General features: G+C 36.2%; 1 pseudogene; it reads left to right on the forward strand.

Annotated features, from left to right (window-relative positions):
* Nucleotides 1–5391: 5391 nt before the first annotated feature.
* On the forward strand, nucleotides 5392–7946 carry LOC114378439 (annotated as a pseudogene).
* The last annotated feature ends 4577 nt before the right edge of the window (nucleotides 7947–12523 follow it).

Consider the following 12523-nt stretch of genomic DNA (forward strand, 5'->3'; position numbering starts at 1 on the left):
GATTTTTATGCTCTAAAGGGAATAATTCACCAAACAAATTGTGTTGAAACCCCTGAACAAAATGGGATTGTTGAATGTAAACATCAACACCTTTTAAATGTTACACAGGCTCTTTTATTTCAAGCTAATCTCCCACACAGTTTTTGGTGCATTTTTATGCTTTACCTCACGCTGCATTTTTAATTAATTGCATTCCTACTCCTTTCTTGCGTAATATGTCACCTTATGAAAAACTTCATGGCAGCCCATGTGATATTGCCAATCTTCGTGTCTTTGGATGTTTATGTTACATCAATACACTCAAAGCCCACAGACAAAAACTTGATCCTGGGGCTCACCCGTGCATTTTTCTCGGCTTTAAACCACATACCATGGGCTATCTTGTCCATGACCTTCACTCTCATAACATTACCATATCACGAAATGTCATCTTCTATGAAGATCACTTTCCATCTATCCATGAAACACAAACACAAAACACGAATAACACTTCTCCTTCTCCAGAATCATTCACACGCGATAATGCACTCTTTGAGTTACCAGCTGTAATGACCCGCCTCGTCGCTACGATATCCACACTCTAATATACGCTAATCTCATTTTTTTTATAAAAGAACTCCCTTAATTTTGCTTATGAAAATCGAAGTAATTTTGTCACAACATGCATTCATCCAACAACACGCCATTACTTAAGTGAATATACACAATTATATAGAAACAGTAACTCAGTACACGTCATACACATAAACGAAAATTAAATATGTTCATAAGTATAATTAAAATCCAAGTTTTACATCTTTGATTCAATAAAATAAAACTTCAAAACCAACTACGGAGGAGTTGATCACAAAACACAACTCCCTCCCAAAATAATGTCAACGTCATCACGTCGGCTCGACGGCTCCTCACCAGAATTTCACTTCCTGCACCCTACAAGTATCAACCACACGATACAAAATTGCAAGGGTGAATTCATTATAAAAAGAACCAATACCAATTCCAAATAACCACAAATAGCAAGGAACATAGGCAAACATGATGAGCATACACGACATCCATTATTCAACACTCATATCCAAAAAATATTCATCATCCACATCCAACAATTACTCATCATCCATCCATGGACCCAATCAAGACTTCACAGAATGATGCATGCACCTGACTCAACACTCAGATGCAATGTGGTACGTACCAACAACAACCAAATCTCAGGAAATAGTCTAAGCACGTCCACACGACACTCTCACTTAGGGAACTGTGCTGAGTTTGTCAAGACCACCCGGGTGTGCACGTAACAGCCCACCTCCCATAGGTGATCAGCCTGGGAGCCCAAAGGTGTTCCCTACTAGGTGACAAGCCCCCTAGTACAAAGTACACTTGGCCACAGTTACTCTATTTCCTATGTCGTATGAGCTATGATCACGGCCAAAAGTAAGTGCCAAAGACCATGGACCAATTAAAGCGCCTAAGCATCCCCTCAGAAATGCTTAGATTCTCTAACCACGCTAGTTACCCACGTCTAGGCCTTCCGACAAGGTCAGTGCACTCTACCCCCCATGACATACACTCCATACGACGTATGATCGTGGCCAAAAGTTAGTGCCAAAGACCCTGGAAGGTCAGTGCACAGTGCCTCCCACGAACATACACAACATTCAACGTATGAACGTGGCCAAAAGCTAGTGCCAAAGACCCTAGAAGGTCAGTGCACAATGCCCTCCACGAACAAACACAACATGCACATGCCAATGCATTTCCAACATCCATCAACATTCCATTTCCATGTCATTCACAACATAAATATCATCTCATCTCAATGACGTTATCAACAACAACAACAACAACCTCATTTCATATTCACATATTCATCAATAATAACAATTCATGTTGACATGGTCCTTATTAACAACGTCATCTCAAATCAATATCATCATAATTATCATTATCATCACATATCAATTAAAATCCTTAATAGCAGCATCAATAGCAAATTGCATTTCGCACACACACACACACACACACACACACATACACACACACACATATATATATATATATATATATTCGTCAAAAGCATAGGTTCTCCTGAAAAAAAAAGCCAGCATGCATATCAATAACAATTTTATCGCATCCCATTAGTTAAAACGTAATTTTCTTTGAAGAAAAATCAGCATGCAACAGGGACAGGTAGATATCCTCATTGCTAGGTTCCCTGACCCTAACTATGGTGTTAAAACGGTAAATTTTATAATAAACTCCCCTCACCTATTGTGAGCTACCCCATGGGTTCCTTGTCGCGTCACTTGAAGATTCCTTTTCGTCCTTGCTTGTAGATTCCACGCAAGCCTCTACCATGCCAAAACGAAGGAGACCTAATATGGATTTCAGAAAACAAAGCTAATAACAGTGATCTGGGTCAAACACCCACATCACTACATGAAAGAGCTGAGAGCATTTCGGGTTTTACAAAGGAACATCATTTGAAAATTCCGACCACGCCAATGTAACCGGGGTTCAGTGTAGGTTACGAAAATAACATGCATTTCATGAAAGGATAACGTTTACAAAGTCTATTTCTCTAGGGTTTTTCAAAGGAAGCATAAGACATGCAATGGCGGTTCCAAAGTCAGAAAATATGCAAAGACAAGCTGAAACTAACAAGAAACAAGCATAGAACCATGGTTAGCTCGAAGGAAAACGAAAGGTCAGATTAGGATTTCGTTCTCTACCGAAACTGCGAGCCAAGTTGGAAGATTCCGCTTCGGTCGAAGGGTTCCTCTCAGTGTAGGGTTGCAACGAAGAACAACAGCGGTTTGTGGTGGCTAATGGTGGTTGTGGGTGATGGAGAAAGTTCTTGGGACGTTAGAAATGGCTTTGGAAGAAAGAAAGAAGAAGAAATGGTGTTTTTCCTAAGCTACACGAAAGCAAAGGCTGAAAACGCTCAAGTGAGAAATGGTCTCGGACACGGAAATGTTGCGCACACTCTAGACATCTTCTCGAAGATCCCAATGCTCAGATCGTGGACAAGTGTCTTGTGAAGCTGCAGACCAAATTTCGAGAAGATCCAACGGTTAACGAAGGTTGGGCAGCATTTTTACCGAGGCAGCTCATGTAGCTTCCTCAAGAAACTTCCTCGTGGCTTCTTTGAGAAGCTAGATCCTTATCTACCCACACCCCTCTATTAACTAAATTAACCTCCTAGAAAATAATTACGGATAAAAATAACGCAACAAATAATCAAACATCAAACATAATTACTAATAATATATATCAGGGTGTTACACCAGCTGCACCTGTTCCCTCAACAACACCATCCACTGAAACTGATTCACCCCCTCACTTACGACGTTCAAAAGAACAAGACACTCCTCCACATACCTCCAGAACTACCATCGTGTTCTCACTTCAAGCACTGCTGCCACCTCGACAAGTGTTCGGTATCCTTTCAACTCAGTTTTATCTTACTCTCGTCTTTCTCCATCATATCATCATTTCATCATGTTTATTTCGTCCTCTACTAAACCCACCTCCTATGCTGAGGCTTCTCATCATAATTGTTGGATTAAAGCGATGCAAGCCAAGTTACATGCTCTTCAAATGAACAAAACTTGGACTCTTACTACTTTTCCACCTCATAAAGTTGCTATCGGATGTCGCTGGGTGTACAAGATTAAGTACAATGCTGATGGCTCCATTGAACAATATAAATCACGCTTAGTTGCGAAAGGATATACACAGATGGAGGGATTAGATTTTTTGGACACCTTTTCACCCTTGGCCAAGCTCACCACTGTTCAATTATTACTAGCTCTAGCAGCGCTTAATGGTTGGCATTTATGACAACTATGTAAATAATGCCTTTCTTCATGGATAGCTCAATGAGGAGGTATATATGCAACTTCCTACAGGTCTCTCCATTGACAATCCTCACCAAGTTTGTCGTCTTCAGCGATCTTTGTATGGGCTCAAACAAGCCAACAGACAATGGTTTACTCGTCTCTCCTCTTTTCATATTTCTCATGGCTTCCAACAATCTTTTGCTGACCATTCTCTCTTCCTGTGCTTCAATGGTAACATCACTACAACCCTTCTTGTTTACGTTGATGATATCATTTTAATAGGGAACATATTGATGCTATACGCCATATCATGACTCTTCTTGATCAAACCTTCAAGATAAAGGATCTTGGCACTTTAAAGTTTTTTCTTGGTCTTGAAGTTGCTCGTTCTCATCGTGGAATTCACTTGTGCCAACGAAAATACACACTCAATATCCTCTCTGATTCTGGTATGCTTGACTCTCGCCCCACTTCAACTCCTATGGATTATTCTACCCGTTTGCATGCAACATTGGGTGCTCCGCTATCTGATTCATCTTCATCTTCCTATCGTCGTTTAGTTGGTCGACTCATTTATCTAACATATACGCGCCCTGACATAGCTCATGTTGTTCAGCAACTAAGCCAGTACATGGCTAATCCTACTACTGCCCATTCTCAAGTTGCTTTTCGCGTTCTACGTTATCTCAAGGGTACTCCAGGTTCTGGTATTTTCTTTTCTGCTAATGGTAGTCCACAACTCAAAGCTTTCAACGACTCTGACTGGGCAGGCTATCGTGATTCTAGACGTTCCATCATAGGTTTTTCCATCTACCTTGGACACTCTCTTATCTCTTGGCGGTCGAAGAAACAATCTACTATGTCTCGCAGCTCCTCCGAAGCTGAATATAGAGCTTCAGCTTCAACAACATGCGAGCTTCAATGGCTCACCTTACCTTCTTCAAGATCTTCATATCTCGTTTGCCCAACCAGCCATCCTTTATTGCGATAACCAATCAACAATCCAGATAGCCTCTAATAAGGTGTTTCATGAACGCACCAAGCATATTGACATAGATTGTCATATCGTTCGAGAGAAAGTAAACAATGGTCTTATCAAGCTTCTTCCTGTCTCGTCTTCCATGCAACTCGCCGACATTTTTACCAAAGCTTTATCTCCATCCATCTTTCAAGGTCTTTGTTCCAAGCTGGGAATGATGAACATCCATTCCCAGCTTGCGGGGGGCTTTTAGCCAACTTAGCAGAATTTAGTTATAGCTTAGTTTGTTGTAACTAATTTTTTGTTATAACTGCTTAACCATTTTTGCTTCTTCCCTCTCCCATTGTTGTATATAAACTGCACTCTCTACATCAATAAAGGCTAAGCTATTATTTGGTCATTTAGTTGCTTTCGATATTTTCTTTTCTCTTTATGGGTGCTTTCCTTTTTGTTAACAACAACAATCCATGCTTATTGTGGCGTTGAAGTTCAGAGAGGTGCATTTTCCAAGGTGGTGAAGGTTTTGCAACATTTTTGAGTTTTTGATATCACTCACTGAGTCACTCACTAATGGGTTTGGGAGTGTTTGGTTCTATTCTAATTCTGACGCTATTCTTCAAGCACTTGGCATCTCAACAACCAAACACTGATGATTTCTTTGTGTCTGAGTTCTTGAAGAAAATGGGTTTAGCAACTCCCCAGGTCTACAACTTTTCTGCTTCTGTTTGTGATGCCAAGAGAGAACATGTTGTTGGGTTAGTCTTTTCTGGCATGGGCCTCTTTGGTCCTATTCTAGATACCATCATAGGCAAGCTCAGCAAGCTTCAATCTTTGGACCTTAGCCACAACAAAATCACTGACTTGCCTTCTGATTTCTGGAGTTTTCAGCTTGCTCAAGAGCCTTAACCTCTCCTCCAATCAAATTTCTGGTTCATTGACTAACAACATTGGAAACTTTGGCTTGCTACATGTGTTTGACTTGTCCAGCAACAATTTCTCTGGGCAAATTCCTGAAGCTATTAGTTCCCTGATGAGTCTGAAAGTCCTCAAACTTAACCACAACAGGTTTGAGCAAAGACTACCTTCTGGGATTCTCCGGTGCCACTCTCTAGTTTCCATTGACCTTTCTTCAAATCAGCTAAGTGGGGCAATTCCAGATGGTTTTGGTGATGCTTTTCCTAACCTCATTACCTTGAACCTTGCCGGGAATAGTATTCATGGCAGTGATTCGGATATTTCTGGGTTGAAGTCCATTGTGAGTCTCAACATATCAGGCAATTCCTTTCATGGTTCTGTGATGAGTTTGTTTCATGGAAGGCTTGAGGTCATGGACCTTAGCAGAAACCAATTTGAAGGTCACATTTCTCAGGTACATTCCATCTCTAACTACAATCGGTCTCATTTAGTTTATCTGGATTTGTCAGAGAATCAGTTGGGTGGGGAGATTTTCCAAAATTTGAACGAATCTAAGAATCTAAAGCTCCTTAATCTTGCTCACAATAGATTTAGCAGACAGAAATTCCCCTAGATTGAAATTCTCTTAGGATTGGAATATCTGAACTTGTCCAAAACTAGTCTGATTGGTTACATTCCTGCTGAAATCTCACAACTTAGTAATTTGAGTGCACTTGATGTTTCTATAAATCATCTTACTGGGAAAATCCCTTTACTAAGTAATAAAAACCTCCAAGTTCTTGACCTTTCAAACAACAATTTGAGTGGAGATGTCCCTTCGTCAGTCATAGAGAAACTACCTTTAATGGAGAAATACAACTTCTCTTATAATAACTTAACCTTCTGTGCTTTGGAAATCAAACCAGCTATCCTCCAAACAGTATTCTATGGATCAGTTAACAGTTTTCCAATTGCTGCAAACCCAAGTCTTCTTAAAAAAAGAGCCACTCAAGATAAGGGAATGAAGCTAGCTCTGGCATTGACCCTCTCAATGATCTGCTTGGTTGCTGGGGTTTTGCGTCTAGCATTTGGTTGCCTTAAGAAAACAAAGCCATGGCTTGTTAAGCAGACTTCATACAAAGAAGAACACAATATGTCAGGTCCCTTTTCATTCCACACTGATTCAACCACTTGGGTGGCTGATGTTAAGCAAGCAACATCTGTCCCGGTAATAATCTTTGATAAGCCACAGTTAAATATTACATTTGCAGACCTATTGGATGCAAATTCAAATTTTGACAGCGGTACCCTTTTGGCTGAAGGAAAATTTGGGCCTGTTTATAGAGGTTTTCTACCTGGTGGTATTCATGTAGCAGTTAAAGTTCTGGTGGTTGGATCTACTCTGACAGATAAAGAAGCTGCAAGAGAGCTCGAGTATCTTGGTAGAATCAAGCACCCCAATCTTGTTCCTCTAACTGGGTATTGTGTAGCTGGGGATCAGAGGATTGCCATATATGACTACATGGAGAATGGGAACTTGCAAAATTTGCTTTATGACTTGCCACTTGGTGTACTACAAAGGACAGATGATTGGAGCACAGATACATGGGAAGAAGATGATGGCAGTAATGGGATTCAAAACGCAGGATCAGAAGGAGTGCTCACAACTTGGAGATTTCGCCATAAAATCGCACTCGGCACTGCCCGAGCATTGGCATTTCTGCATCATGGATGCTCCCCACCGATCATCCACAGAGATGTTAAGGCTAGCCGTGTTTTATTTGGATTATAACTTGGAGCCAAGATTGTCAAATTTTGGACTGGCTAAGATTTGCGGGAGTGGCTTGGATGAGGAGATTGCACTTTGTTCACCTGGTTATGCTCCACCAGAGTTTTATCAACCAGAATTTGACGCCTCAATTCTAAAATCTGATGTGTACTGTTTTGGGGTTGTTCTCTTTGAGCTACTAACCGGGAAGAAGCCAGTTGGAGATGATTATCCTGATGAGAAAGAATCAACTTTGGTTAGTTGGGTCAGAAGACTAGTGAGAAAGAACAAATCTCCGAATGCTATCGATCGAAAATTCGTGATACTGGAGCAGAAGTGCAAATGGAGGAGGCCCTTAAGATTGGTTATCTGTGCACTGCTGACCATCCTTTCAAGCGACCAAGCATGCAGCAGATAGTTGGGCTTCTTAAAGATATTGAACCTTCTGCTAATTAGAGATCATGATAAATCATGAAAAGCATGCTCTTTCTCTTTCTTCCACTTTCCCTTCGTTTTGAATTTTGATCTCCTCGTGTATGGAAAACAAAAGCATGCCACTGGAATTGAGTCTGTAAGCTTGTGCTCATAATGAATTGGTCAGTAGAATGTGTTCGGCATCTACATTATTTGTGTTTCCTTTAAGACATTTGTCGAGTCACTTGATAAATGATCGAGTTTTGAAGCTTTCTGGAGGCAATAGTAGTGATGTAATTGGGAAGGCTGCACTATAAGCAACATTAAGAACTGTTGTATTATTTCCAGATGAATATTTTCTGAAGAACAAAAATAGTAGCTTTAAGCTGGTGGGTGTAAGAAGCATAAAAATTCTAAGGTGCCAAAAGTCTGCAAGTAAAAGATTAACCGGACTCAACCGGTTGCTGTTTTGTTGTGATCTTTGATATTAGGAAAATTGCGGATGTGACCAATGCAATCACAATTGCAGTCGTGCTGTGATTGAGACTCCAAAAACCTTTATGTTGCGTTCGAAATTAGAGTGACATACAGTTTTTTTTTTTTTTAAGAATAATGTTTGATACACAATACCTAGAAAGTGAGAGGAAAAAAAGAAAAAATATATATATAAATATGAAAATTTTTATGATGTGACAGAAAAGAAAAAGTGTTGATTAAATATTTAAAATGAGGAGTGATTTATTTATCATTCCTTTTTCTTAAAAACATTTAAATATTGAATAAGGATTTGATATTGTAGTGCGCCATACTTCAAAGAAGCCTTCTCACCTCATCATAGTGTCACGCATGCATGATATAACATTACCATACGAAGAATGATGGTTGCAAATTTCGATCTAGAATAGTCTCCTTTGTATCATTATAGAAATTTAAAAGTTGCAGACAAGAGGTGCCTACATATGCTGGCCAGCGTATATATGAACTTTCATCATTTTGCTTTTATTAAAATAAACATATAGTAAATAAAGTAAAATATTAACTTCGGTAGTGTATTAAACATGAAAAATATTAACATTAGTCCTTAAAGAAAATCAATTGATGACGTTCTGATAGTCGGTAGTTAGTACAAGCTTTCCTAAGTTTGTTGCTTTTACGAGAAAGGAATATATGTTTTGCTTGCTTTTATCCCTATGAAAGGAGTGTTAGTATACATTATTTTCAACACGTTCTCAAAAAAACTTTTTTGATTGGGTAAAATTGGTTAAATCTCAAAAAAATTTGTTTCTCACATACTTCGTTCATTTCTAATTTATATTCTTTGGTTATTTATGATTTTTTACACACTAAAATATTTGAATATATGAAATTTAGATTAAGATATTCTTATTCTACTGTAAGTATTTTGTAAAAATCAAAGTTATTAATACCCTTCTAACTAATAATTCTAATGAGTGAGAATATAATTAAGAAAAGAAAAACATAATTATATATTGAAATTGTAATGAATTGACCTATTTCCATCGTCTTAAAAGATAAGACAAGTCGAACTAGAGTTTAAAAGAGATAAACTTAAAATTTTAATACTCATCTTTATTCATCTGAATTTTATCTTGGTTCAAAAAAATTCTTAAATAATTCACCACACTACTTTTTATAATTTTAATTTACTTATATATGGTTATATTCAACTATCGATTATATTTTAATTCAAAAAATATATAAATATAATAAATAACAAAAAAATAAAAAATGAATTTTATTTTTAGTTAAATATATACTTTTAAGATTTTTATTTTATTATTATTATTATTATTATTATTAAAATTATTGAACTATTTAACTAATTGATATATATTTTTAAAAATTATAAAAAGCAAAAGTATAACTTTTAATGTTATATATATATATATATATATATATATATATATGTTACTCTCTCCAGTCTCATTATAATTGTCAATTTTACATAGATTAAGAAAATTCATTAAATAAATGAAAAAGAATAAAAAATTTACAAAATTAACTTTATCATTATTAATTCATTTTTATTTTGTATCCCATCATTAATATTATAAGGATATTAATATAAAAAATAATTAATATTACATTAAAAAACTAAAATAATAATTATTTTAGGATAAATTTTTTATTCTTACATTATAATTATTATGAAACGGAGATAGTATAACATTAAGAATTGTGAAAATTATAACGAGGCACAAAGGGGTACAACACAGGTAAATATATATCGTTCTTATTTTCGTTAAAAAATTAAATGATACACTAATCCGTATATGATCAAAAAAGTCATTTATCAACCGTCAAAGTCAATATGAGTTTGAGGTGCATCCGCATAGACTTGGGGTTCTTTGCCAACTTTAATAGATATTTTTTCAATCCTCATCTTTTACGTAGACTATTTGAGAGAAATTAAAACATTATTTTAAAAAGTATCATGCCAACAAGGCCAATTCTAGGGTGGACTACTTTATAGGTGGTCTGTAATGAACCATAATTCTCAACCATTAGATCAATTTTGTTACCATGAGATTTGTTCACATGAATCTCCCATTAGATCAATTTTGTTATCGAAGGCGATTTCTCGACAATGACATTTTGTTTTATTTTCTTTTTCCTTCCTCACTTCCACTCTCTCTCCCTTTTCCCTAGCCATTTCTTTAGAACATGTGACTTCGTGTTATTAGTACAACGCTCTAACCAACTGAGCTAATAGATCAATTATGTTATAAACTAATTAATGTCATTATATATAACACTAAAATTTCTAATGTATATTTAATGCACATGTAAATTTACATAATAAATTTTGTGATAATTAATTATTATCTAATAATTAATTTGTTTACATATAAAATTGTAAATAAAAATCACAGTTTTAATAAAAATTTAAATATCTAAAAAAAATACCAAATTTATTTAATTATCAATTATTGTAATAAAGATCTAAATACATATTCAATTAAATACCATATTTGTTTAATTTTCAATCACTGTAATAAATATTCAAATACATCATTCAATTAAATATTAAATTTTTTTAACTATTAATTACTGTAATAAATATCTAGATACAACATTCAGTTAAATATCATATTTGTTTAATTATCAAATTTTGTAAATAAATTAAATGTATAAAAATATTCTAAAAAATTATAATTTTTTTTTAAAAATTCAAAACATAAATTGACAATCTGTATGTTTTGAATTTTTTTAATGTGCACCTCTTCTTCTCTGGCGATTTAAAACCACCAAACTTCACCGTATATCCATAAACAATGCACATACAACACCGGCGACAACAAACACTCACAAAATGACACTAACGAAAGCAAGTTACACTAAGGGAGTGCAGTTTTACGAAAAAAAAGGCGTTGTAGAAATGAAAAAGCTAATATGTTATTTATAACCGAAAATACCCATAAGAGCATTTTTGGTATTTTTGAAAACTGTTGGGTGTACCAGCAAAAATGCTGGGTGCCCCAAGCAGTTCCCTGGTTCTTAATCCCTCGACCTATGTTCATACCTTGGCCCAAATCCATTTGAGAGAGAGAGAGAGACATACAAGCGGACATCAAGGGGAAACAGAGATAAATAGATGACAATGAAAGGGGAACATGTAGTGGTGGCACCATTGCGATGGTCCACCATGACGACGTGACACAACCCACCATTTTTGTTGAGTCGTAGCAGCCACCGCCCACCACTAATGATGAAGGAGAAACTCGTGGCAACAATGACAATGAAGGAAGGAAAGTTGTAGCAGTCATCAATGGGAGTCAATCTGGTATGTTTGCACTGTGAAGGAGTCAATGGGGTTGATGACCTACGAGGAGCAGTTGGAGAAGGGAAGGGGGAGGTGGTAGTTGTTGTCATTTGTAGAGGAGTCTTGAAATGTTGCCCAATAATCACTATCGACAACAGTGAACGGTGGTCGAAGAAATTTGTAGGGAGGAGGTTGAAAGATTCAATGTAACAAACCTATGATAACACATTAATCCAACAATTGATAATTATTGTCTAGACCACCTTGATAGGTGGTCCATTGAAGCAATGGCCTATCAACAATGTTCTTTTCCATGACAAGGTTAGGTATGCTACTTTTCTCTAAAAATGAAAGTTATTTTCAAAATCGACCAATCATTAACTACTACACATTTTCTCTATAGCTTTTTTTCTTCTTAAACTAAACAAATTTTAAAATGTTAGATCGTACTTCAGGCAGTAACAATGGAGATCCCCTGTGACTTCCCCAAACCACAAAAACAATAGAAATAGGCTTATATATATTCTAGGTTTAAATACTTTTTTGGTTCATGTAATTTAGTGTTTTTTTTTTCATTTTCGTCTTGCATTTTTTTTTCGCTGTAGTCCTTACAAAGCATGCGTTTTTTTTGTTGTTCTTAAACCACTTTAGATAGTGATTTTTTCATTGTTCAAAGCATCTTTTTATTGATCAAAGTTTTATTTAAAACACTTTAAGGACAAAAAACAAAACACACATTTTGCGAGAAAAAAAATACAAGGACAAAAATTAAAAAAAAAGAAATAAATTACATGGTGGAAAAAAATATTTAAGCCTAGATACTAATATCATTTTACATTCTA

The sequence above is a fragment of the Glycine soja genome, chromosome 12 (assembly GCF_004193775.1).
Source record: "Glycine soja cultivar W05 chromosome 12, ASM419377v2, whole genome shotgun sequence".
NCBI lineage: Eukaryota > Viridiplantae > Streptophyta > Magnoliopsida > Fabales > Fabaceae > Glycine > Glycine soja.